Source organism: Rattus norvegicus, chromosome 11, assembly GCF_021556685.1.
Source record: "Rattus norvegicus strain SHRSP/BbbUtx chromosome 11, alternate assembly SHRSP_T2T, whole genome shotgun sequence".
NCBI classification, from domain to species: Eukaryota; Metazoa; Chordata; class Mammalia; order Rodentia; family Muridae; genus Rattus; species Rattus norvegicus.
The window spans coordinates 1,666,164-1,693,267 of NC_141544.1; the positions used below are offsets into that span (position 1 = coordinate 1,666,164).

General features: G+C 41.7%; 1 pseudogene; it reads left to right on the top strand.

The window, feature by feature from the left end:
- Positions 1-15,913: 15,913 nt before the first annotated feature.
- On the top strand, positions 15,914-26,506 carry LOC148002403 (Y-linked testis-specific protein 1-like; annotated as a pseudogene).
- The last annotated feature ends 598 nt before the right edge of the window (positions 26,507-27,104 follow it).

Sequence of the window (27,104 nt, forward strand, 5' to 3'; positions counted from 1 at the left end):
GGCAGTTTCTGTGCCTTTTATGCTCAGTATTATCCACACTCCTGGGTGATCAGCTCTCTCTCCCACAGCGTCTAGGAGATGGGAGCTCTCGGTCTGGAATAGGGAGGTTCAGGAGCCAGCTAGATACTCATAGTGCTTGGTCCCAGAGGAGTTCTGCCTTTGCGCTTTTGTGTGTCCTGAGCCTCCAGTCAGGTCACATCCAGCAGAAAAGTTTGATTCACCTCTTTTCTCAGGCCTAAAGTTGCTTGTTGGGCTGACTTTCACCTTTCCATGACAGCTGAAGGAGAAATGTCCTGACCCTACTGCTCCTAGGTCCCTACGCACAGGAGGCCCAGATGGAGCTAGGTATATTTTTTTTTCTTGAATCAGGAATGTGAGCAGAGTTCTCAGGGATTTTTGCTCCTCTGATGGTCTGAGACATCCCCACCCCACACGAAGTTTGGGTGTAGAAAACTGTTAGAACCATTTCGGATCCAGGTACAGTTTGGACTGCAGGGCACCTGCAGCTTGACTGCTCCTATATTCATGTGTCCAGAGGCACTATGCAGTTTCCTCTTGGGCTAGGGATGTAGGCACAGGTGGACAGAAGTGGCAGTCTCTCCTTCACTGAGGTCCCAGTATTGCCCACTCTTCTGGGTGTTCAGCTCTCTGGCAGACAGAGTTTCAAAGGAGTTTCAAATGTTCATTCCCTATCCTACAATTCTCAAATCTTTCCAATTCTCCTCCAAATCGTTGGTGAAGACCCCTCTGGTAAAGGGGACATACAACAGGCCCCATCAGACAAAGAGGGCTGCAACAGTTCTTCTATTAAAGGTAATCTCAGTGATTTCTCATATTCCACACATAACTGCCCCCTCCCCACACGAGACTATAATAACTTGGCCAGCTGCTAAAGCAGAGCAGAGAGATATGTACACTCACAAAGACAGTCAAAGAAGTCCCCCATCTAAACCACAGCACCTTGTGCAATCTGCTTTGGGTAAAATGAGTTTGAAAACTGATTCTGCTGACAAAGGGGATTTCAGAACTTCCCTATTAAACGAAGAGGGCCTTCAAAGCCCTCCACTGTTAAAAATGGGCTTAAATCACCACTATGGTACAAGGGTATATTTGTGACAAAACACAGTCACAATTCCCCAAGTGAATCTCATAACACACATACCAGCCCAAGAACAGACAAAACTTTCTGCATGTACACCATTAGATCAAGTACGACTGCCAGTTTCAGAAGAGGCTCTTGAGAGGTCCACACCCATGCAAGATGTGGTAGAAAATTCTGAGTCTACCCAAGGGATTCTTGGGCCTTCTGCACATAAAAATTGTGATCTAGCACCCTCACAATGTACCCCATGGCTTCCAATGTCCGTATACAAGAGAGAATTATTCAAATATCCTCTACCATCGTCAAAAGAGCCAAGTTTTTCACAACACACAGTCAATGAGCCATGTAGACTCCATATCTTTACAATGTGTAGAGAAGATAAAACATCCTCTATCTCCTCAGGGGACCCTACCACATTCTGTCCTGAAAGGAGAGTCTCCAAATTTTCCACATATACATCAGAGATGCTAGAATTTCCCAAAACTGAGCTGGATTCTCTGAGTAGTACTCTATTTCATAAAGAGGCTATGGGACAAGAAACATCTACAAAAGGACTTCTACCCACAGCCACATCTATAGAGATGGCTTGAGGATGTGTTACATGTACAAAAGATGTTCTAGGACATATTCCATATGTAGAGAAGTTTACGGATACAGCCATATGTGAACGAGGAGTAGGGGTACATGATATGCAAACCCCAGTGTCTGTACCATCCTCGACATCTGAGGAAAGGGATTCCTTAGATTCCATTTGTGTAAAAGAATGAATATGACCTCCGGAAACTTAATAGGAGACTATAGAAACTTCCTTATCTCCTCAAGATCAGCCATCATCCCCAACTACAGAAGATGCTACACACTCTTCCAAATATGCACAAAAGGTTGCCAGTCCTTCTTTATACACACAATCTGACCCAGAACGTCTGCCAAATACATCAAAGTCTCTGGATTTTACCTTATCTCCTGAAGGGGCCTTGGAACCTGTTTTGCCAATAAAGAAGGCTAGGGAACCTGACACTTTTATACGAAAGTCTGTTTCCACTTCTCTAGCAGAAGAAATTTTTCTTTGAACTTCCACAATTATGCAACGATATCTAGAAACATCCTTTTCTGCTCATGAGGCTCTCAGACCTCTCACATAAGTCCATGATGCTCTAGGAGAGATCACATCTTCAGAGGTAGCTCTAATACCTACTCCCATTTCTGACGTCGCAGTCAGGATTTCTACACATATACACGGTACATTAAGACCTTCCTCATCTGAGAAGGATGTCTTAGGATCTACTGCATCTGAACAGCATGCTTTACAACTATCCCCACCTACCCAAGTAGATTTATTTTACATCTCCACTCTGGGGAGAAATTTTGACATTCTCCCTCTACCAAAATGGACCACAGGCATCCAGCTTCTAGAAACACAGGGTTAAGATTTGATCCTTCTGATGGTGTCTTGAGAAATTTCTCCTATAAGGAAGACAGTTTCAACATTCTCCCTTTTGCCAAAAGGAATCTTGTGCCATCTTCTGCTGCCAAAGAGACACGAAAAGCTACAACTACTCCTCAGGTGAGGCCCACCTCTTCTCCATCTGTACAAAGGGCCTTGGAATCTTCCAAAAATGACGAAGGGTTTGTGGAAAGTTGCCAATCCTTACAAGGGAATGCTGGATATTCCATATTGTCCCAAGATGCTCAAGTATCTCCTTCTTCTACCACTTAGCTTTTGGAATAAGAAATGAATGGTATAAGCTCTCTGATTTCCAGAAACCATAAGAACAGAGAAGTCCAGATGCTTCTGAGAGGACCCCAGCTCCTGCTTCCCATATGTGGAAGGCTCAGATCAAGGCTTTCTGTTGAGCAATACCACTCAACCCTACCAAGAGTCAGTGAGCTTTCCCAAGAACACATATTTCTTCGTTTTTTTAGACCAAGGCAGAAGGGCATCTTCCTTCTCCCCTTTTCTGATCTCTTCATCCTCATTGTTCTCACTCCCAAATTGCTGTTTACTCTGAATTAGATGCCAATTACTAGACCTTAGAGGTATTGAAGGAATACCTGAGAGGCAGATGCAGTAATAACAACATTTGGGACATCACGGAGATAAAGCTCCTAAGGTTATAAGAGATTTTTCAGAAAGGGCCTGATGATGACGTAACTGAGAACTACCGTGGCCTACCTGCTAAGCAGCATTCCTTACATTTTGACCAGATTTGAGGGTGCTCTTTCCTGGTAAGTGTCCTGTGATACAGTGAAACCTTTGTGTACTCAATCTCTCTAAAGCTAGAGACTTCTCTTTCCTTTATTAGTTTTTACATGCTCTGAATGGAGAAAGTTAGTCAAGTGCTTGGAATGGGTAGAAAAGATCTTGTAACATGGAGTGGAAGAGATTCTTCTGGATATTCATTTTATTACCAGGGAAATTTCATGAAATATAGTTCAATTTTGGAGTTTTTCTCAGTTTCCCAAAGGCCAGTATTTTCCCTATAGACCTTCAATGGAATGAATATTGTACTTCACTTTCTTATTGTACATTCCTCGATATGGGACTTAATAAATATTGCTGAATATGTACTCAAAAATTCTGTTTTCAATTCCATTTTCTGCAATGATTTTGGTAACAAAAGTGGCCAGACTATAGAATGAGTATAACAGTGTTCATATTGTGAACATACTTGAAATGATAAAGTCCCAAATCCTTATTTTATCCCAAAATTACCAGACATCCATAAAGCAAAGATAATTATGGACTATAGAATTCATTTCTCTAGCCCCATTTGATATCATTTCTGCATTATCTACCTTAATGTGTTCCCAGAAAGAAACTTGAGGGTATTGGATGTTTTATCATGATTCTTTCTTCAGGCCAAACATAAGTTTCAGGAGGATGTGCAGGATGAGGAATGGCTTGAGGTCCAGTGAAACATCAGCTTCATTAGGTTCATAAGAACAGGAGAGAGTCTATGTGGCACTGCCATTTGTGGATTCTACTTTCTTGACCATGTTTCCCAGAATCCTTGTTAAAATTCCAAATAACCTCATAGCTGTAGGATATATATATATATATATATATATATATATATATATAGAGAGAGAGAGAGAGAGAGAGAGAGAGATAGCGATAGATAGATAGATAGATAGACACATAGATAGATAGATAATCAGCTACCAAAACTAGATAAGATGGATTAACCTTGGAATTGCATGATTAGAAGAAACGTATATATTTCTTTCCTGAGAGACACAGCTAGAGCATGTCAAATACAGAAGTGAATGGTAGTGGCAAAGCAGTGAACTGAAAACAGACCTCTTGTTGGTAGATTTTGTGAAAGGATTACAAGAGCTGAAGGAGCTTTCAATCCGATAAGAAGCAAACCAGAGTTTTTGGTCCTATACAAATATTCAAAGATTTTACATTGTAAACCTATGGCTCCAACTGCATATGTAGCAGAGAATGGCCTTGTTGGTCACCTATAGAAGGAGATGACATTGGGGGCTGGGGATTTAGCTCAGTGGTAGAGCGCTTGCCTAGGAAGCGCATGGCCCTGGGTTCGGTCCCCAACTCCGAAAAAAAGAAACACACACACACAAAAAAAGAATGAGATGACCTTGGTGTAAACTAGATTTTATTACCAATTGAAAGGAATGTAAAAGGGCAGTAAGGGGGATTATACAAGAAGTGTAGGGAGACCAGATAGCGATCTTATGGACAGGAAACAGAGAAAAGCCAAAATATTTGAAATGTAAATATGGATAAATCAAATTAAAAAAGCAAAAAAAAATTGCTAAAAAATAAAAAAAAATAATAAGTTAAAAATATGAAAACTGCCAGCTAATCAGACATATCGAATGAGAAATCTAAAGGGTAACTATCAGGCAATGGGAGTCAGAGTAATACTAGTGGAAAGACTGATATGATGAACTAGGATTACATCTCTCTCCCAAATACCAGTACCAGACACAAACTGCACTATAGGTATCCAAATAATTGAGGAGTTTACTCTGAGCTGAGGACACAATACTTTTCTTTCACTTCTTCCTTAGGACCTGGGCAAAAAAATAAGAGCCATCAGCTCTAAGGAAAAGAATAGTGTCTTTCCCAACACCTGGCTTTTAGGATGAAGATATTAATGATATAAACTCTCTGACTTACAGGAACCACTAGAAGGAGGGAAATCCAGATATGGCTACCTTCCTGTGTTCCCATGGCCAGACTTGATAGGTTTTATATGTTTTACCATGATTCTTTCTTAAGGCCAAATATAAGAAACAGGAGGATGGGCAGGGAGAAGAAAGGCTTGAGGAACAGTGAAACCTCAATTTCAATACCTTCATAAGTAGAGAAGGGAATCTATTTGATATTGTCATTTGTAAATTCTACATTCTTGACCTAGTTGCACAGAATCAATGTAAACATTCTACGTAACCTAATAGGTGTAGGAAGTATATATGTAAATATATATATGTGTATATATATATATATATATATATATATATATATATATATATATTTGTAAATATATATATGTTTATATATTCAACCACCAAAACTGGATAAGATTGATGAAGCTAAGAAGTGTATTCTGCCAGGAAACGGATATAGATATTTCCTGAGAGACACAGCTAGAGCATGTCAAACTAAAAAGTAAACTGGAAATGGACCTCCTGTTGGTAGATTCTGAGAAAGGATAACAAGAGCTGAAAACGCTTTCAACCCATAAGAACAATGCCAATGAAACAGAGATTTCTGGTACACGACCAATATTCAAAGATGGAAAATGGAAATACCTATGGCTCCAACTGCATATGTAGTAGAGGATGGCCTTGTTGGGCACCAATGGAAGGAGAAGTCCTTGGTCCTCTCTTGGTTTGAGTTGCATTTAAAGGGAATGTGAAGGGAAAGTAAGGGTGGGGGATATAGAAGAATTGGAGAGGGACCTGTTAGGATATTATGTTAGGAAATTCTTAAAGGAAACAATATTTTAAATGTACATATATAAATGTACATTTTTAAAAAATAAATACAATTTGTAAAAAATTGAAAAAATATAAGAAATAAAAGAAAAGAAAAATACCAGCTAATCTCAGCTATTGACTCAGAATTCTACTGAGTCACTCTCAGGGAATGGTAGTCAGAGAAATAATAGTTAAAAGAGTGAGATGGTGATATCTCAATTAGAAGCACTTCTCTCTCCATAATATCAGTGTCAGTAACAAACGGCACTATAGATATCCAAAGCATGGAGGCGTTTACACAGAGCTAGGGTTCCAATACTTGTCCTTCCTGTCTCCTTTATGTCCATTTTCTTGTCAAAAAGAATTAAGGCAGTGTGCTCTCAGGAAAACAACTGTGCCCTTCCCATCACTTGGCTTTTGGAATGAAGAAATGAATAATATAAACTCTCTGACATCCAGGAAGTATAAGAATGGGGAAGTCCAGATGCTTCTGAGAGGCTCCCAGCTCCTGATTCCCATATGTGGAAGGCTCAGATCTGTGCTATCTGTTCAGCGATACCACTCAACCCTTCCAAGGACTCACTGAGCTTTCCCAAGGACCACGTATTTCTTCCATTTTTTTATACCAAGACAGAAGGGAAGCTTCTTTATCCCCATCTCTGATCTCTTAATCCTCTTTGTTCTCCCTCCCAAATGTCTGTTTACACTGAATTAGATGCCAATTAGTAAACCTTAGAGGTACAGAAGGAATATCTGAGAGGCATTTGCAGTCACAACAACACTTGTGACATCACAGAAGAAGCTAGTAATCTCCGGGTTACATGAGATTTTTCAGAGAGGGCTTGAGGATGATGTCACTGAGACGTGCCATGGCCTACCAGCTAAACAGCTTTCCTTACATTGACCAGATTCAAGGATGCACTTTCCAGGTGTGTCTCCTGTGATACACACTCCATCTCTCTAAAGCTACAGACTTTTCTTTGCTTCATTAGTGGTTACATGCTTTGAATTGAAAAATGTAGTCAAGAATGGGTAGAAAAGATATTGTAACATGGAGTGGAGGAGATTCTTCTGGATAATAATTTTACTCTCAGGTACATTTCATGAAATAGAGTTCAATTTTCTAGATTTTCTCTGTTTCCCAAAGGCCAGTATTTTCCCTTCAGACCTTAAATTGAATGAATATTGTATTTCACTTTCTCATTGTAAATTTCTCGGTACAGGACATGATAAATCTTGCTGAATGAGTACTCAAAAATTCTGTTTTCCAATTTCATTTTCTGCAATGATTTTGGCAACAAATGTGGCCCAGCCATAGAGTGAATATAAGAGTGTAAATATTCTGTACCTACTTGAAAAGATACAGTCCCAAGTACTTATTTTAGGTAAAAATTGCCAGTCATCAGTAAACCAAAGGACAACATGGACTATAGAATTCAGTTCTCTAGTCCCATTTGATATCAGTTCTGCATTATCTACCGCACTGTGTTCCCAGGGCAGACATGAGGGTTTTGGGTGTTTTACCATGATTCTTTCTAGGGGAATAATACGATACAGGAGGAAGGGCAGGGAGAGGAATGGTTGAGGTGCAGGAAGTTGAGGTGTAGTGAAACCTCAACTTCAGTATGTTCATAAGAACAGGAGGGAATCTTTGGCATTGTCATTTGTTGATTCTACATTCTTGACTTCTTTCACAGGAACCATGTGAAAATTCCACCTATCCTCATAAGTGTAGGAGCCACCCATGTATATATATGTGTATATATATATATATACACACACACACACACATACACACATCACTCACCAAAACTATATAAGATTGATGAAGCTAAGAAGTGCATTCTGTCAGGAACAAGGATATAGATATTTCCTGAGAGACACAGCTAGAGCATATCAAATACAGAAGTGAATGTGTTGTTGTAAAAATATAAAAATAAAAAAGTAAAATTGTCTTTTACCCTGCTAATTCTGGCACTGAAGTGTCTGAATTTCTCTGCTAGATATATTGGCAGAAACACATACCCACTCGTCGGATACCCAATGTTACGTGTCGACCACACTTTCCTGTACACAAACCCTCACATAAAGAATACACAACACAATAATCTTTGATCCAGTTGATTAGATATAATTGCCCACTTAGACATACAATTAATGTGATCCAACATGCAAACAAACTCAAAGATAAGGATGCATGATCATTTCATTAGATGCGGATAAAGCATTTGACAAAATTCAGCAACGATTCAGGATAAAAGTCATGGAAAGATCAAGAATTGAAGGCCCATATCTCAACATAGTGACAGAAATATACAGCACACCTCTAGCTAAGATCAAACTAAATGGAGAGAAACTTGAAGCAATCTCACTAAAATCAGGGACTAGACTAGGCAGACCACCCTCTCCCTAGTTATTCAATACAGTTCTCCATGTCATAGCTGAAGCAGTCAGAGAGCAAATGGAAGACAAAGGGATACGAATTGACAGGGTAGAAATCAAAATATCACTATTTGCACATGATATGATAGTATACTTAAGTGATCCCAAAAGTTACACCAGAGAACTTCTTAACCTGATAAACAACTTCAGAAAAATGTCAGGGTATAAAATAAACTCAAATATACCAGGAGCCTTCCTCTCCTCAATGTATCAATGAACAGGCTGAGAAAGAAAATAATGAATTCACACATTTCACAATAGTCCCAAATAAAGATATTATCTTGGTGTTAGATTAACCAAGGAAGTGAATGATCTGTATGACAAGAAGTTCAAGAATCTGAAGAAAGAAATTGAAAAAGGTCTCAGAAGATAGAAAAAGCTTACATGTTCATGGATTGACAGTATTAATATAGTAAAGATGACCATTTAGCCAAAAACAATCCACACATTCAATGCAATCTCCATCAGAATTCCAACTCAATTCTTTAATAGATGATGAAAGAGCAATGTGTAACTTCATTTGGATTAAGAAAAAGCCAGGATAGTGAAAACTATCCTCAACAATAAAAGGACCTCTGGGGGAATCATCACCACAGAACTTAAGCAGTATTACAGAGCAACAGTGATAAAAAATGCATGGTGTTGGTACAGAGTCAGACAGATTGACAAGTGGAAATGAATTGAAGACCCAGAAATGAACCCACACCTATAACTTGATCTTTGGCAAAGGAGATAAAACCATCCAAAGGAAGAAACATAGCATTTTCAAAATAGATGGCTGGTTCAACTGGAAGCCAGCATGTAGAAGAAGGCAAATTATCCCATACTTATGACCATGTACAAAGGTTAAGTCCAAGCTTATCAAGGACCTACACATCAAACCTGATACACTCAAATGAAAGAAGAAAGGGTTATGAAGAGTATTGACATGGGCACTGGAGAAAATTTCCTGAACAAAACACCAATGACTTATCCTCTAAGATCAAGAATTGACAAATAGGACCCCATGAAATGGAAAGGCTTCTGTAAGGCAAATGATACTGTCATTTGGACAAAACTGCAACCAACAGTTGCACCTAAATAAATATTCAATATACTTAGTCATCAGGGAAATTCAAATCAAAACAATCTTGATTCCACCTCACATCAGTCAGAATGGCTAAGATATACATCTCGGGGTGACAGCAGATGCTGTCGAAGATGTGGGGAAAGAGGAACACTCCTCCATCATTGGTGGGATTGCAGACTTGAACATGCCTTGTGAAAATCAGTCTGAAGATCCCTCTGAAAATTGGACATTCCATGACCTTAGGACCCTACTATAACTCTCTTGGCATATACTCAAAAGACAGTCCAACATACAACAGAGAAATATATTCGACTGTGTTCATAGCAGCCTTACTTATAATAGCCAGAAGTTGGAAAGAACCCAGATGCCCTTCAGCAGAGGAATGGATACAGAAATGTGGTACAGCTACACAGTAGAATATTACTCAGCTGTAAAAACAATGACTTCATGAAATTCTAGGCAAATAGAATGAACTAGAAAATATCATCCTGAGTGAGGTTATTCAATCACAGAAAAACACACTCGGTATCCATTCATTGATAAGAAGATATTATCCAAAAAGCTTGAATTACCCATCATGCAATGCCCAGACAACATGAAACTCAAGAAGGATGAGTAAAATGCAGATGCTTCACTCCTTCTTTAAAGGGGAAACAAAATACCCACAGGAGGGGATAAGGAGGCAAACTTTATAGCAGAGACTGAAGGACCTGCCGTCCAGAGCCTGGACCACATGTATCCCATACAGACACCAAAACTAGATAAGATGGATGAAGCTAAGAAGTGCAGGCTGACAATAACTGGACATTGATCCATCCAGAGAGCCACAGCAAGAAAATGTCAAATACAGAGGCAAATGCCATCAGCAAACCACTGAATCAAGAATGAGACCCCAGTTGGAGGAATTAGAGAAAGGATTGAAAGAGCTGAAGGGATTTGCAACCCCATAATAATAACAATGTCAACCACCCAGAGCGTCCAGGGACCAAACCACAACAGAAAGACTGTACATGGCTGACTCATGGTTCCTACTGCATGGAGCAAAGGATGGTCTTGCTGGAAACAATGGAATGAGAAACATTTTTTTGACATGGTTTGTCCCCCAGTGAAGGGGAATGTGGGGAGATGAGGGGAGGCCGTGTGGGGATTTGAACTCTCTTATAGAAGGGTAGGGGGAAGCGTTAAGGGGCTTATGGACTCGAAACCTGGAAAAAGGAATAATATTCGAAATGTAAAGAGGAAATACCCAACAATGAGAAAGAGAGAGAAAGAGAGAGAGAGAGAGAGAGAGAGAGAGAGAGAAGAGAAGAAGAAGAAGAAGAAGAAGAAGAAGAAGTAGAAGAAGTAGAAGAAGAAGTAGAAGAAGAAGAAGAAATAGAAGAAAAAGAAGAAGAAATAGAAGAAGAAGAAGAAGAAGAAGAAGAAGAAGAAGAAGAAGAAGAAGAAGAAGAAGAAGAAGAAGAAGAAGAAGAAGAAGAAGAAGAAGAAGAAGAAGAGGGAATTGAAACAGAAAGAAAACTAAACTTCCATTCTTCCCCATTCCCTGTCTTCCTCAGGTGTTGTTTAGGCAGTCATGTTAGTGAGATGTTATGAGTGTAATTTCTGGTGTTACTTTGAGACACTATCTCATGGTAAACTTTAGTCTCTTACAATCTTCTTTCCCCTCTTCTGTAATGTTCCTCAGCCTTGAATCAAGTGACGTTTTGTAGATAGAGTAATTGAGACTGGACGTGAAGTTTCTATCACGTGTTTTATGGCTGGGATTTTCACTGTGATGTTTGTTGCAGAGACTGTAATTAATTCGGTATATAAGGACACATGGCTATGATTGTTGTTAGGTATGATAGTGGCTTAAGTAAGTAAAGGGCTGTACATTCTCCCCGATAACCACAGCTTCAATAGCCTTATATACGTGGCTAAATTACCAGCACCATCCATGTTCATTGAACAGGACTTAAAAAAATTAGAGAGCTGTTGGCTATCACCAAGATATTTATGTCACTGCACTGCTCTTATGGTTATCCTGCCATGTTGATAATTGTGTTTCACAGGCATGAGGTGAACAATCACTTGAAACTGACGAGACTGATGATTGTAATTACATGATATACTAGAAATACGACCTGTGCCTGGCACATCTTCCTGTATAAGAATATTGACTTTCTGATAGGCAGGAGGATTTAAAAGTTAAATTTAGTCTTAACCAAAAAGAGGAAATTAAAATTTTCCTGCTACAGCATGTTTAATTAATTGAAGCAAAATAAAATCTATTTACTTGATGGTGGGGAAATATCGTTTAACAATATAATTCTAACTCCTTTTAAGTGATTAAAAGTCACAGATAGTTGGTAGCTGTGATACTGTGTAAAATAGGCATCAGGATTGTGACGATGAAATATTCTCTGTTTTATGCAAATGCATAGGAATAATGAACAAAATTTTGTACCAAACTTCATGCTTTAGGTAACTAATTGCATGTATTCAATTGTATCTAGTATAATTTCATATTAGCTAGGTATCAAATGCATAATAATTATGACTAAATTATTACTTAAATATTATATTATATAATTAAATTTTATAATAGCATACTAGAGTTACCAAGTGGACATGGAAAAATATATTACACTAATCAAAAAATATTTATTAAAAGCCAAATGATGAAAACATTTTATATATAAAAGCAGCCTGGAGCTAAATGTCACCTTAAAATGTCATAGTGTGTTCCAGTGAGGTGGTTTAGCAGATAAAATTTCATGCCATGAAAAACCAAGAACCTAAATTTGATAACTACACACATATATTTGGAAGATTTCTCTATTCACTACATGACAAGAACACATAAAAGCTTACACAGAATATTAATAATGAGACTAATGAAAACAATAATAATAAGAAAAGTAAAAACAAAACTCTAGGAACATTTTAAAGAAATAATGTATTGTATCGGCCTTAAAATAGGAAATTCAACAACTTTTCTTAGTACATTAAATATTCAGAGAAAAACTAAAAGGCTTTTACTTCATTCTATATGAAAGCATAAACACATGAGATGGATTGTGTAAAGAAAGAGAGAACTGCAAACTGTAAATTAATATAGTCATTGCAGAGGAAAGAAACAGATACTTATCCAAGGTTCTATAAGTAAAAATTTGAAAGATTTACTGCATAATATTAACATATTTAATCCAACACATCTTACGGTGATGAAGGAAAAAAAACTGGAAAAAATAAAGCCTGAATGTAGTCTCAGAACCAAGATGTCTCAAATTCAAAGATACCTGAAATACATGAGAAAATTATAAATAGGTTGAGTTTATTATGGAATAAGTATTGTGGTATTAGCTTAGTCGTTAAGAGCACTTACTGCTCTTTAGAGCAAACACGTTCACTTTCCAACATCCATGAAGCCACTTGCAACCAGCTGTAAAAGCAGCTCCAGGGCATCTGACATCTCCTGGTGTCCCCAGTTTCCTGTGTTCATGTGAACAAATCTATACATAGACGTACACACATAACAGATCATTAAAATATAAAGATTCATGAATGTATTTTCTGCACAAATTATAAAGAGTAAGCCTTCTACGTATGCAAACACAATTGATGCAAAGTAATAAAAGGAGACAATTTGCAAATAGTATGAAGTGTAAATTAAGGATTAATGCTTTCACAGTTCAGTAAGTAAAAACGCTAAACTTGACGATTGAATTGCAATGTAGATGTTAAAAAGAATCTAGCATTTGAATTTATGAGTGAAATAATTTATAAATTATTTTATTTATTTACATTCATTGTACACTCTCCTGTTCCCCTCACACAGTTCCTCATCCCATTCCACCTCTTCCTCCCCTGACTCCACGATGATGCTCCCCAGACCCTGCCAGGCACCATAACCCCTGGGACCTCAAGTCTCTCAAGGATCAGGCCAGACCAGGCTGTCCTCTGCTATACATGTGTCAGGGCCTCACACCAGCTTGTGTATGCTGCCTGTTTGGTGGCTCAGTGTCTGGGAGATCTTAGCGATCCGGATTAGTTGCGACTGCTGGTCTTCCTATAGAGGGTGCCGTCCCCTTCAACTTCTTCAATCCTTCTCCTAATTAAAGAACTGACAGAAATCAGAGACTGATACCTTTTTAAAATATATGGACCATTTAATTTTGAATGGTATAATATGGGTTCTCATGTAAAATTGATGGCAATATATATTTATTATAGTCAGAGTGTGGTGGGGACAGGGGAGGGTTCTGAAAAGAATCCTTTTGAAGATATGAAGAACTATGTGACACAAACAATTAAAGTGACCTGTAATTTACAGGTAAATTCCACACTTACCTGCATCCAGTATTCTGTCTACCCATATTTCAAAAACAAAATTACCTCATCTATTTCATCCTGTTTTGCTGCATTTGATCTAATGAATTCCGTGTATCCAGAAGTGCTGGTAAATTTTAAAGACATTTAATATATGACTGGTCGATATCGGGTTTGTCATCAGTTTATCCCGACTTTGGAAGCAGGTCCAGGAGCTAATTTTTTGTCACTCTTTGCAAAGAATCCATAATTCATGATTGCGATTGACTTCAATACAAGGTATTTAATCCTGTCAAATTCCAGCCTTGTTTGAATAAAAATGGCCCTCCTCTAATTGTGGGTTTTGATAAAGCTAATTTTGGTGTGCTATCCAGTGGGCGGCCTCGGAGAGAGAGACTAGCAATATTTCTGATACGGAGAATGACTTAAAGATAACCAAAGGAAAGATAGGAGCTGGGAAAATAACCACCAAGGATGTTGGTGACTCAGAAACCAAATACTTTTTCAGAAAAAAAAATGCATGAAAAGAGCTACTTGGGCAGACTGTGACTCGAGTTATCAGAATATTTGGGTGGGGACTTTATTTTGGGTCTCCAGGAGGCTACATGAGAAGCTAAAACCTAGATGCTGGAAGTTTCTAAGTGTAACTAGGGAAGGAACTGGGCTGAGTGGGCTTCTATGACGTAAGCAGAGCCTGGATGATGTCACAGAGCACTAGGCGGAGGTTGCGCTTCTCTTCCACTTGGGGGCGCTAGACTCTCTTGAAGGTAGGTTCACTATATTCCCAGCAGGGTGTGAAAGCCAGTTCAGCTCCTGAACCCCACAATTGTTCAACAGCCTTTTGGAGCCTGACCGGTTTCCGAAGACAGAATCTGGACGACTAGGACATTTTCTTTTGGTAAATACGTTTATGAAGATAACTGGTACCCTTTTAGGCCAGAAAGCTAAAATTTTTCCCTCGTACAGAGAGTAACTGTATGTTCTGATGTCTTCCACGTTTGAGAGCTCGGCGGACGGTCTAGGCTAGTCAGTCTCCGGAGTTTATTATACTTTGCTAACAATATCTAATTCATAATTCTACTAAAATGCCAAAGCTCCTCTCTGTGCCTGTGCATTTTAGGAGATAATATGTCTTTGTTTTTTTTTCTTGTTGTTGTTGTTGTTTTTTTTTGTTTTTTTTTTTTTTCAAAGCTGAGGACCGAACCCAGGGCCTTCTGTGTGCTAGGCAACTGTTCTACCACTGAGTTAAATCCCAACCCCAGGAGATATTATTTCTAAATGGCTGCTGTTGCCTATACAAAAGACTCTTGTTGCGGTCGAAGATGCAACAGCGTCGCGGAATAAACCTTGGTCTGGGTCAAGATGCACATTACAGAAAGCCAGTGGTCTGGTGTGCTGTGTCTATGGGCAGACACTTGTGGATGTTGCCACATAGTTCATAGTTAGAGGGTAGAAGAGGGGTGTGGCCATCCTTCTGGCTCCTTTGCTATCCTTTCTCTGTTCTGCTTGCTTAAAGTGGGGACAGGGATACTTAATCCCACACTGACCTAGCCATTCAAGGAGAGGTTCCTCAGCAGAGCCAAAGTGCCTCGGGCTGAAGAAATGTGTCCGAATATGTTATTCTGAGCTGTAGAGAACCATTTGTTCATTTCCCTTTGAACTTTAGATTTTGATTTTTGAGACAGGGTTGTTCTGTGGGTAGCTTTGGCTATCCTGGAACTAACTCTGTAGACCAGGCTGGCCTTGATCTCACAGAGGTCTGCCTCCCTCTGCCTCTTGAGTGCTGGAATTAAAGGTGTGCTCCACCATTGCCCAGCCCTCCTATGAACTTCTGATTACGACAGAATTAGATTCAGATTATGATCCCTGTCTACCATCGCCTTCCTCACCTGTACCAAAGTTCCCTTAGACAAGAGCCCTGGTCCAGCGCCCTCCCCCACCCCACCCCCATTGTTCTTGCAGGCACTCACATGACAGAGGCAACAGCATTGTGTTTGGTTTAAGCAGGCGAGCTCTTCAAACCCAGGCCACGGGCAAGTATGAAGCCTGAACACAGAACGATAGCCACAAGACAGTGGACCAGGATGCCGTGGCCTACCACACTAGGTCTACAGCCAAGAAGAAGAGGATGTCTCTGAGGAGGATGAGCACACCATCCTTCCAGAAGCGGAGGAGGAGGAGGCCTTCTCCCCAGGCCCTGGGTAACATTGTGGGCTGCAGAATTTTTCACGGATGGAAGGAAGGTGATGAGCCCATCACCCAATGGAAGGCCATTGTTCTAGATCAATTGCCAACAAATCCCTCTCTCTATCTGGTCAAGTATTTTGGAATTGATTGTGTCTACGGACTGGAACTTCACAGCGATGAGAGGATTTTAAAGCTTAAGGTCTTGCCTCACAAAATAGTGTTTCCTCAAGTGAAAGACGCCCATCTCGCAAGTGCCACGGTTGGCCGAGCTGTGGAGCATAAATTTGAGGGCAAACATGGCTCTGAGTACAACTGGAGGGGGGTGGTCCTAGCCCAGGTGCCGATCATGAAGGACTGGTTTACATCACCTACGAGAAAGATCCAGTCCTATATATCTACCAGCTCCTGGATGATAAAACAGAAGGTAAACTCCGTATCATTCCAGAGATTACTCCAGCAGAGGTGAAGTCAGACGTTGACAGCGACATCTTAACAGGTCAATGTGTGCACTTCACCAGAAGCGACGGGTCCAAAAAGATCGGCAAAGTCATGTACCAAGTTCCAGGCAAGCCTTCCGTGTACTTGATCAAGTTTGATGGCAACGTCCACATCTATGTCTATAATCTGATGGAAAAGATCCGTTAAGGTGAAATTCACAAAGTGTGGGGGGCATAGATGGGGAATTTATAGGATTGGGGGGGAAATGTTTGTTTTTCTGTTTCAGATACCCACATGCCTTTGACAACCCCAGTATCTTTTCCAGTGGAATTTGTTTTTGCTCTAAAAATTAAAATGTGTGATGTGATCTGTTGTGTGTGCACACTTTGGTGGAGGAGATGGGCTTTGGTGGATGGAACATGGAGAGGAAGCCGGAAAGGTCAAGGCTGTGAACAGTAAGTCTGATGTCACGTAGGCTAAAACAAACAGGACTGAGCTGGTCGGGTCTTTAGGAAGAGAAAAGAACTGGAGATGAGGCTTAGAGGAGCAGGGATGGCACGGGGGAAAAAAGATGGATGTTTAGGAAGCAGTGGAGAGGGCCAGAAATAGATAGACTCTCTGAGGTGAAGTTTGATGGAGAAACAGACTGTTGGGGAAAGAGCTGCAGGTAACAGGGAGGTGGTCTTGGAACTCAAGGGGAAACCCAATAAACTGATCCAAGCAGACTCAGAATCAGAGAAGATCAGGTTTTCATTGACTAATGAACCCTAATGAAACCTGTTTCCATCTGTAGATGTATTATTTTTAATTATGTGGGTGGGGGCAGGGCATGAACACAGAAGACCACAGAGACAAGCATAGTCAGGTCCCCTGGAGCTGGAATTAAAGGTGGTTGGTGGCCATTGGACATGAGCTCAAAGAACAAATCGACATCCTCTTTCAAAGCAGACGAGCTCTTGATCCATTGATCATCTCTCCAGGCCCCTAAAGTCATCTTTTCAAATAAATCCAACCTTCCCATGCAGAGAAGAGACCAGGATGAGGGTAAGAAAGATTAAATTGATGGGGATGTGGAATAAAGACTACAGAACAAAAGAGGGAGTAGAGGACACTGAGGGACAAAGGAATTCCAAATGGAGTTCTCAAAAAGTGAAGCAGGAGACCCAGGAAGAACAGAAAGGGTCTAGAATGAGGTGAACTTGGGCCGCATCCATATTGGTCTCTTTGGTTCCTCAAAGAACAGCCAAGACATCACTACAGAAGGTGGATGTGAGGTGGAGGCTTCCCAGGAGGACATTTTGATGAGGATAACTCAAGAGTAGTAAATGCCAAACTAAGTTTATATCTATAGATTCCTGAAAGTATCATAAAGCCCATTATTTTGTATATTAAAAGTAATTTAAAAGGGAAATGAGGATGCCGTGAGCTTCTGTCAGGTGTTACACGGATCCTGTGTTTAGCTTCCATGAGCACGTTAGACTCTGTTGCATCCTGTAATATTTTTTGAGGTCTCTTCTCAATGCCCCAAGATGACCACAAAGAGCTCCTGCACTGGCTTGTCTTGCCAGGCTCTCCTTCGACTGAATGGGTTCCTACATACCTGCGGGGCCCTGTTACCATATCTAGCCCCAGGAAGTTCCTTTCTTTGACTCAAATATAAGCTTTTCCTCAGAAACCTCTTGATGGTGACTCCAAAGCAGAGGTGCTGCATTGAGCTCTTTCCTATGCCATTTGCCATTATTTTAAAATGCTTTGCGTTTCCTGACCATGTAGCTCTCTCCTCCTGAGAAGCCCCTGTGCACTCCATGGGGTCTCCCTGAGCCACATCTACACTCCAAGAGTGTCTTTGGAGGCAACATTATCATGGACTCATTCATTGCTGTTTCTTCTCTCAAGAATAAATTTCTCACTGCAGGACTAGAAAATACTTTCTATCGTTGATTAATTCTGCTATTTGGGAGTTTTTATACTGGCTGGTTTTATGATGGTATTATTGCTGCGAAAAGACACCATGACCAAGGCAACTTATGAGGGACAACATTTTTTGGGGGGTTCTTTTTTTCGGAGCTGAGGAAGGAACCCAGGGCCTTGCACTTCCTAGGCAAGTGCTCTACCACTGAGCTAAATTCCCAACCCCAAGGGACAACATTTAATTAGGGCTGGCTTTCAGGTTCAGAAGTTCAGTCTATTTTCATCAAGGCAGGAATCATGGAAGCGTCTAGGCAGACATGGTGTTGGAGAAGAAGCATATCACCCCCACAGTGAAATGCTTCCTCCAACAAGGCCACACCTACTCCCACAGGGCCACACCTTCTATTTGTGCCACACTTCCCATGGGACAATCACATTCTAACCACCGCCCTGATTTTATGCCAACTAGACACAATCTAGAGTCATCACAGAAGAGGGCACCTCAGTTGAGAACATGCGTCCATAAGATCCAGCTGTAGGGCATTTTCTTAGTGATTTGTGGGGGAGGGCCCGGCCCACTGTGAGCGGCATCATTCCTAGGGTTGTGGTCCTGGGTTCTATAAGAAAGCAAGCTCAGCAAGACATGAGGAGCAAGACGGTAAGCAGTGCCACTCCATAGCCTCTGCCTCAGTTCCTGCCTCCAGGATCCTGTCCTGTTTGAGTTCCTGTCCCAACTTCCTTTGGTGATGAGCAGCAATGTAGAAGTGTAAGCTGAAGAAACCTTTTCCTCCCTAACTTGCTCTTTGGTCACCGTGTTTCCTTACAACAATAGGAACCCTAAGTAAGACAATCTCTTATAGAAACAGTGAGTCTAGTAGAGCCACAGACGCTTACCTCATAACCACAAATAGAGACGTATAGACACTTTGTTTTAATTTAAAGGTATGACTTGCTCATGTACTGACCTGTGAAGTTCTAGTTTGCTTCCTTCTCTCCGTGATGAATGCCATGATCAAAATTAACTTGGGGAGGAAAGGGTTATTTGCCTTACAGGTTACAGACCATCACTGAGGGAAACCAGAACAGGAGCTTGAAGCGGTAACAAGGAGCTCTGCGTGTTGTCAGCTCCCTGTCTCAGTCATTGTTCTGTGGCTGTGAAGAGACACCATGGTCAAGGAATTACTATAATGAAAGCATGTAATTGGAGGATCCCTTAGAGTTTCAGACGTCTGGTCCATCATCATGGAAGGGAGCATAAAACGGGAGCAATAGAGAGCTACTGCTCTTTAAGGAGAGAGAGACAGAGACAGAGAGAGACAGAGAGAGAGAGACAGAGACAGAGAGAGACAGAGAGAGAGAGGGAGGGAGAGAAAGAGACAGAGAGACACAGAGAGAGAGAGGGAGAGAGAGAGAGGGAGAGAGAGACAGAGAGACAGAGAGAGACAGAGACAGACAAAGAGAGACACAGAGAGAGACAGAGAGAAAGAGAGACAGAGAGAGAGAGGCAGAGAGAAAGAGAGACAGAGAGAGAGAGGCAGAGAGAGAGACAGTGACAGAGAGAGAGACAGAGAGAGAGACAGAGAGAAAGAGAGACAGAGAGAGAGAGGCAGAGGGAGAGACAGTGACAGAGAGAGAGGCAGAAAGAGAGACAGAGAGAGACAGAGACAAAGAGAGAGAAAGAGAGAGAGGGGGAGGGAGGGAGGGATAGAGAGAGAGACAGAGAGACAGAGAGAGGGAGGGAGAGAAGGAGGGAGAGAGAGAGACAGAGACAGAGAGAGAAAAAGAGAGAGAGAAAAAAGAGACAGAGAGAGAAAGAGAGACAGAGAGAGAGACAGAGAGAGAGAGAAACTCTGGGAACGCATGGGGCTCTTGAAAACTCAAACCCCACCCTTGTGGACACCCCAACTTCCTCGAATGAGGCCCACCTCTTAATCCTTCTAATCCTTGAAAATACTGTCACTCCCTGTTAACTGAATATTAAAATATATGTCTGTGGGAGCTTTTCTTATTCAAACAGCCACACTCCCCATGGCTGCTCCATTACTATTTCTTACAGCCTAAAAGGCTATTCTTTTTACACATGACTACTGATGAACTTGCCCACAATGGTGGGCCCTCCCACAACAATCATTAATCAAGAAAATGTTCCATAGACTTACCCAAAGACTAATCTAATGGAGGCAGTTCTTAAATTGTTCTCTCTTCTCAGTTGGTTCCAGATTGTCAAGTTGGGGAAAAAAAGAAGAGAGAGAGAGAGACAGAGACAGAGACAGAGAGACAGAGAGAGACAGAGACAGAGAGAGAAAGAGAGAGACCAAGCACCATAATGTTTCTCTTAGTCCATGTTAAGTACTCACCACCAGCCACTCTCTTCTCTTAGTGTACAGACCCACTTCCCTGTATGGCAGAACTGAAGAGTAACTACTGTCACCAACATGAATACGCGAGGATATGTGACAAGAAATGAATACATTCTACAGCTCCCAATGCCAAGCAAAAGCATTTTAGTGTGTGCTACACTTACTGGGAGACTGTCAGTCACTGGCCATTTAATGGGTCACAGTAGACCACAGAACCAAAAAGTCATAACCTACATACCATCTCCTCTCAGCAGGAGACATAGCCCTTTCTCAAAACCCATGAATCTATCTGTTGGCTTAGATTTTTTCAAAACCTACTTTTTTAGGGTTCTTAAACCTTCTTGCCCACCAACCAGAGGTAGCAGAGAGAGAAAGTTGATAGGAAACGGGAGAGAGTTGTGGACCTATTTAGAAGTAATTCTTTGGGGTAACTCCAATCTTCATGGTGCAGTACGGTCCAATAGCAAACGCAAAACACGAATCAGTAGCAGTGCCTTGACCTTGCAGAGACCACAAGGCTCTAACCAACAAGAAGCAGCAGAAGCAGCCAGAAGCAGCCCGGATAGCACAGGTTCTTTTGTGCATTTCTCATTATGGAACGAAAACCAGCAAAGACCATCGAAGTACTGCAAGGTGTAACAATGTAAAAATGTCCTTTCCCTCTCTGTGGGATTACATTTATGTTCTCTGTAAACATCCTGTTCCCCTTCAAGGGTGTGCTCCAGTGAAATATCACATGCCTTCTCATGTGTCTGCTTCAGCAAAACATGCTCTCCTAACATAGCTTCCAGAAAAAACATCCTTTGACACAAGTGAGTTCCCAAAGAAACCAAAAAATTCCCACTTCATCTATCCTTGACATACACTCGGCCGTGACATCACAAAACATATAATGGGTCCTAGCACCCAGCTCCACCAGTCGCTGGAGCTTCTGCAATTGCACTCCGTAAGACTCAGACCCTTTTGTGAGCACAACCTTCATATATCCCCATAAACATTGTGCTCTCTCCATCTTTGCTCTCAGCCAATAGCTGTCCAACTTCCAGCCAACTGAGCTGTGACCAGAAAAACCCTCATTAAGAAAGCCAATGAATTTGACTTGATTTTTTTTCCCTGACGGAACGGAGTGTTCTCCCTGCATGGTTACCCTGGTGTCTGATTCATCTGTAATAAAGCCCACTACTATTAAGATCAAAGTCACAGGAACTATGACAAATAGCAAATCACACGACAGACATCATAATTGTCCAAGCCTTTTCTGCAGCCTTATTGAAGTATAATTTACATACTTAAAAAAAACATTTATTTTAAGTATGTAATTTAATGATTTTGCAGCAAAATTTATAGCTTCCTTCCTTTTTTTAATACTCATTTCCCACTAATTCATATGATATCGAAGTCTATTAAAAACACAGAAGTGAAGTCAGGAGAAGGACCAGAGCGAGAAGCAGGAGGTTCTTGATTTGCCAAGACGATAGATACATTGGCAGAATCTTCTGGATAAAACCACTTGGGAAACATTTGGTCTTCTCTTAGCGTGTAGCCTCCAGACAAAGAGTTTAAAGTATTAGGTCATGGGTCCTCCTACATCAAATCCGGACCTGACCTGGTATGGTCAGCATCACTTTTGGCCACTTTCATGTTAATCCCATTCATCACTCTTACACGTTGCCTAGCAACTGACATAGTAAACAAACTTATTTTGGTTCATTATTTCATAGGTTTTGGTATATGGTCACATGACCATGAAAGGGGCACGGTAGAGCTCAACTGCTGACCTCACTGGCATCCAAGAAGCATCAACACAGGAAGAGACTAAGGACAAAAAAACACCCTCCAAGGCATGTCCCAAATGACCAAGTCTCTTAATTTCCTATCTCCTCGTTTCCCGCCACCTTCATACACATCCTTCAACAGATGAACTCATTGATTACAGCCCACAGGGTCCAATCCCTTTTCATAGTCCCACCTTTGAACATTGTACTGGGACAATGTGTATCTTAAACCCATAGGGTAGGGCCAGAAGGTTGTGTCAGAGGTCTAAACGTCACCGCACACTAGAAAGAGCTGGGTAGGTTTCTCAACATCTATTTCTTTCTGGGACTTAGCTACACCATGTCTGCATTGCAGAATTTTGTCTGGGGTGAGATACCGTCGGCAGTCAATTGTAAAGACGCCCCCCACCATGTGTGTGCTTGAATGTAAAATGGGACATCTTTGATATATACACACACGCATATACACAGACTCACAGAGAGAGGCAAAAAGGGAAGGAGTTGAGTCTTAGGAACCCTCAAGGAAGATGGAGTGGAAATATAAGATACAGATGTCAGTGAGAACCAGAACAAAGTGTGTCTTCTATACACGACAGGACCACTATCTCTCAGCCCTAGCTGACAGGAAAGGGAGAGTCAGTTTTCTACAAAGATATAGCTGGTGATAAGCTGGCCAGGCTCCAGGGGCTTGCCAAATGCCCATGAATTTATGGGCAGCATAAATGACTTCAGTGGGTTATTACTGAGGGCGGAAAAAGAGCTTGAAGTTGGGAGAAGGGATTAGGTGGGGATGGATCTGGGAGGAGTTAGGAAGAGAAGTGAGAAGTTAATTCTATCAATATATAATGTACAAAATTCTCAAGGAACTAATAAAATTGGTTTAAAATACCATATCTGTACTGAACACATACAAACCATTTTTCTTGTCATCTCCTAAACAATAGCCCCTCATGATTTCATTTCACTAAGTACAAAAGTTATTCAGAGAGTATTTAAAATGTAGGAGGGTATGGGGAGACGGCAGAGGGGTAAAACCAAGTGTGTGGTCAATCTTGCAAACACCAGTGATTTGTACGGGAACAGGAGGATGACCGGGCCTTCCTGACTTATAAATGTTGTATTTATAAGTGTTACCTTGGTTATGGTGTCCATTCATAGCAGTATAACCCTTAGTAAAACTTTGACTATGGGGTGGCCAGTGAACTTCAGAGGTCCCCAGGTTCTGTCTTCCTGATTGTGGGGTCAGAGTGCATGCTACCACTTTAGACTTGTAAATTGGATCTGGGGATCCAGGCTCAGGTCTCCATGCATGTACAGCAAGCAGTTTACCTACTGACTCATGTCCTTTAGCTAACAAATGGGTTTAAAAGGAGATAGAGGTAGTTCCCAGGTGCCTGACATCTGGGAAGCTGCGCTCTGGTGCAAACAAAGTCAGCTGTTGCAGGGTGAGGGTCATGGTACAGGGGAGATTAGGGCCAAGGAGACATAACAGGGACATGCTTGGGACTTACATGGACTGTGCTGCCTCCACACAGAAGCCTGATGCCTCCTGCCTGCAAGCTGGAGGAGAGCCATCTCCATCGGTACAGGTTCCTATGATCTAAATGTCTCCCCTACCTCACCCCTAGGAAGATGTCAACAAAGACATCATCATTGGGAAGCAGCAGTTTGGAGGGTGTGACTTCAGTCATAAAGATGGACTCCTCCTCTGTGTTATTGGTGCACCTATGTTTAAAAAGAACCCCCAGAGAGCTTTCTGGACCTTCTCAGCCCAGTAAAATATAGGCAGAACGCACCATCTGCAAGCCAGGTAGCAGGCTTCAATAAATTTGCCAGGCTCTGAACTTGGACTTGAAGCCTCATTATCAGCCATCCAGTCTCTGAGACTGGAGTGACAGCAAGCTGGCTAGTTCCTGGGTGAGGCAGGGACCAGCCAGGAAAGGGGTGAACATACAATGTGCTTCATGATTTCTAGTGAGAACAGAATGCAGATGAATGCTTCAAGGCTAAGCAATATGAGTGGCACGGCTTGGTTAATCTCGGACCCAAAATATAAAGCAAACAAGAAAAATAAATTGTATGAGAGAGTTGGCAGACGTGATCACTAATCTTGGTTGCTGACTTGAGTGGCTCTGAATTCAATTAAAATGCACGCATCTGGGCACTCTTGTGAGGGATTTTCTTGATCAGGTTATTTGAATCAGGAAGATTTGCCCTTCTGGAAGAGGACCTTCTGGTGGCAACCCAGATTTAAGAATGTGAAAGAAGGAGGCTTTGATTTTTGTCTGCCTGCCTTCACTCTCACTGGCAAGTTCATCTCTCCTGTGGCTGCTGCATTCCTTTGGTAATATGCGAACCACCTTCTCTGATATCTCATTGTAGACTGAAGACCAACACCTCCAGGAAACTCACGTGCCTTCAACACCAGGTTAAGATTGCTGAGGAATCAATCATCATAGACTGAGCAGCCAATTGGGTTCTCAGGACCCTTGTATGGGACAGACATTGTTAGATTATCCAGTGTCCTGTAAGCCAAATTACCTTTTGATGTGTTTGGTGGTTTGAATAGGAGTGGGCACCATAGACTCATGTGTTTGAATGCTTGACCCATGAGGAGGGATAGTATTAGGAGGTGTGGCCTTGTTGGAGTTGTGTGGCCTTGTTGGAGTAGGTGTGGCCTTGTTGGAGTAGGTGTGGCCTTGTTGTAGTAGGTGTGGATTGTTGGAGTAGGTGTGGCCTTGTTGGAGTAGGTGTGGCCTTGTTGGAATAGGTGTGGCCTTGTTGGAGTAGGTGTGGCCTTGTAGTGTAGGTGTGTCCTTGTTGGAGTAGGTGTGGCCTTGTTGGAATAGGTGTGGCCTTGTTGGAGTGGGTGTGGCCTTGTTGCATTAGGTGTGGCCTTGTTGGATTAGGTGTGGCATTGTTGGAGTGGGTGTGGCCTTGTTGGAGTAGGTGTGGCCTTGTTGGAATAGGTGTGGCCTTGTTGGAGTAAGTGTGGCCTTGTTGGAGTAGGTGTGGCCTTATTGGAGTAGGTGTGGCCTTGTTGGAGTAGGTGTGGCCTTGTTGAAGTAGGTGTGGCCTTGTTGGAGTGGGTGTGGCCTTGTTGCATTAGGTGTGGCCTTGTTGGATTAGGTGTGGCATTGTTGGAGTGGGTGTGGCCTTGTTGCAGTAGGTGCTGCCTTGTTGGAGTAGGTGTGGCCTTGTTGGAGTAGGTGTGGCCCTGTTGGAGTGGGTGTTGCCTTTTTGGAGTAGATGTGGCATTGTTGGAGTGGGTGTGGCCTTGTTGGAGTAGCTGTGGCCTTGTTGGAGTAGGTGTGACTTTGGTGGAGGAAGTGTGCCACTGTGGTGGCTTTGCATTGAGATTTGTATATACTCAAACTATGCTCAGTGATACAGACAATCCATTTCTGCTGTCTGTGCATCAGGAACTTTGGGCTCCTCCAGCACCAAGTCTGCCTGGATGCTCCCACGATTCCTGCCATGATGATAATGGACTGAACCTCTGAAACTGTAAGCCAGCTGCAGTGGAATCTTGTCCTTTGTAAGAGTTACCTTGGCTGCTGCGTCTGCAGCCATGAGCATGCTCAGTCTACAGAAGTGTCTTGCCTCTAGTGTCCTCCACTGTGCTAAAAAGAAGGTCCAGGTGGACCCCAATGAGATCAATAAAATCGCCAATGCCAACTTCCGTCAGCTGATCAGGAACCTGATTGAAGATGGCCTGATCATCTGGAAGCCTGTAACTGTCCATCCTCAGACTCGCTCACAGAAACACACCTTGAAGGGCAGGCATATGGTCATAGGGAAGGGAAAGGGCATTGCCAACACTTGGGTGCCTGAGAGGGTGACCTGGATGAGAAAGATGAGGATCCTGCACCGGCATCTCAGGAGATACTGGGAATCTAAGAAGATGGGCCGCGATATATATCACAGCCTGTACCTGAAGGTACAAAGGAATGTATCCTAAAACCAGTGGATTCTTATGGAGCAGATACTCAATCCGAAGGCAGACGAAGCCCGCAAGAAGCTACTAACTGACAAGACTGAGGCTCGCAGGTCTAAGACCAGGGAAGAACAAAAATGCGTGGGAGGAGCGCCTCCAGGCCAAGAAGGAGGAGATCATCAAGACTCTGTCCAAGGAGGAAGGGACCAAGAAATAAAGCTTCCTTCATGTCTGTGCATAGTGACCTCACTGTGGCCTCACATGATCAGTCATTTAAATAAAACAAGCCTTAAAATTAAAAAAGAGTTACCTTTGCTATGGTGTCTGTTCACAGCAATGGAAATCTAACTAAGACAATTTGTATTCATTCTGCCATTTCTGTTTCTCTGGAAAACCTAATACAATAGCGCTCTAGAGAGAGGAACAAGTACCCACCAGACAACATAAATTCCAGTTTACTTTTCTGGTGAATATGAAGTTGTTGTGGTTTTAATAAAAATACAAACTTGTTGGTTTTTTGTTTGTTTGTTTTGGGGTGTTGTTGCTGCTGCTGTTGTAGTCATTGTTGTTGTTGTTGTTGTTTTTGTTGTTGTTTTAAGGAAGAAACACATTAAGCCTCTTC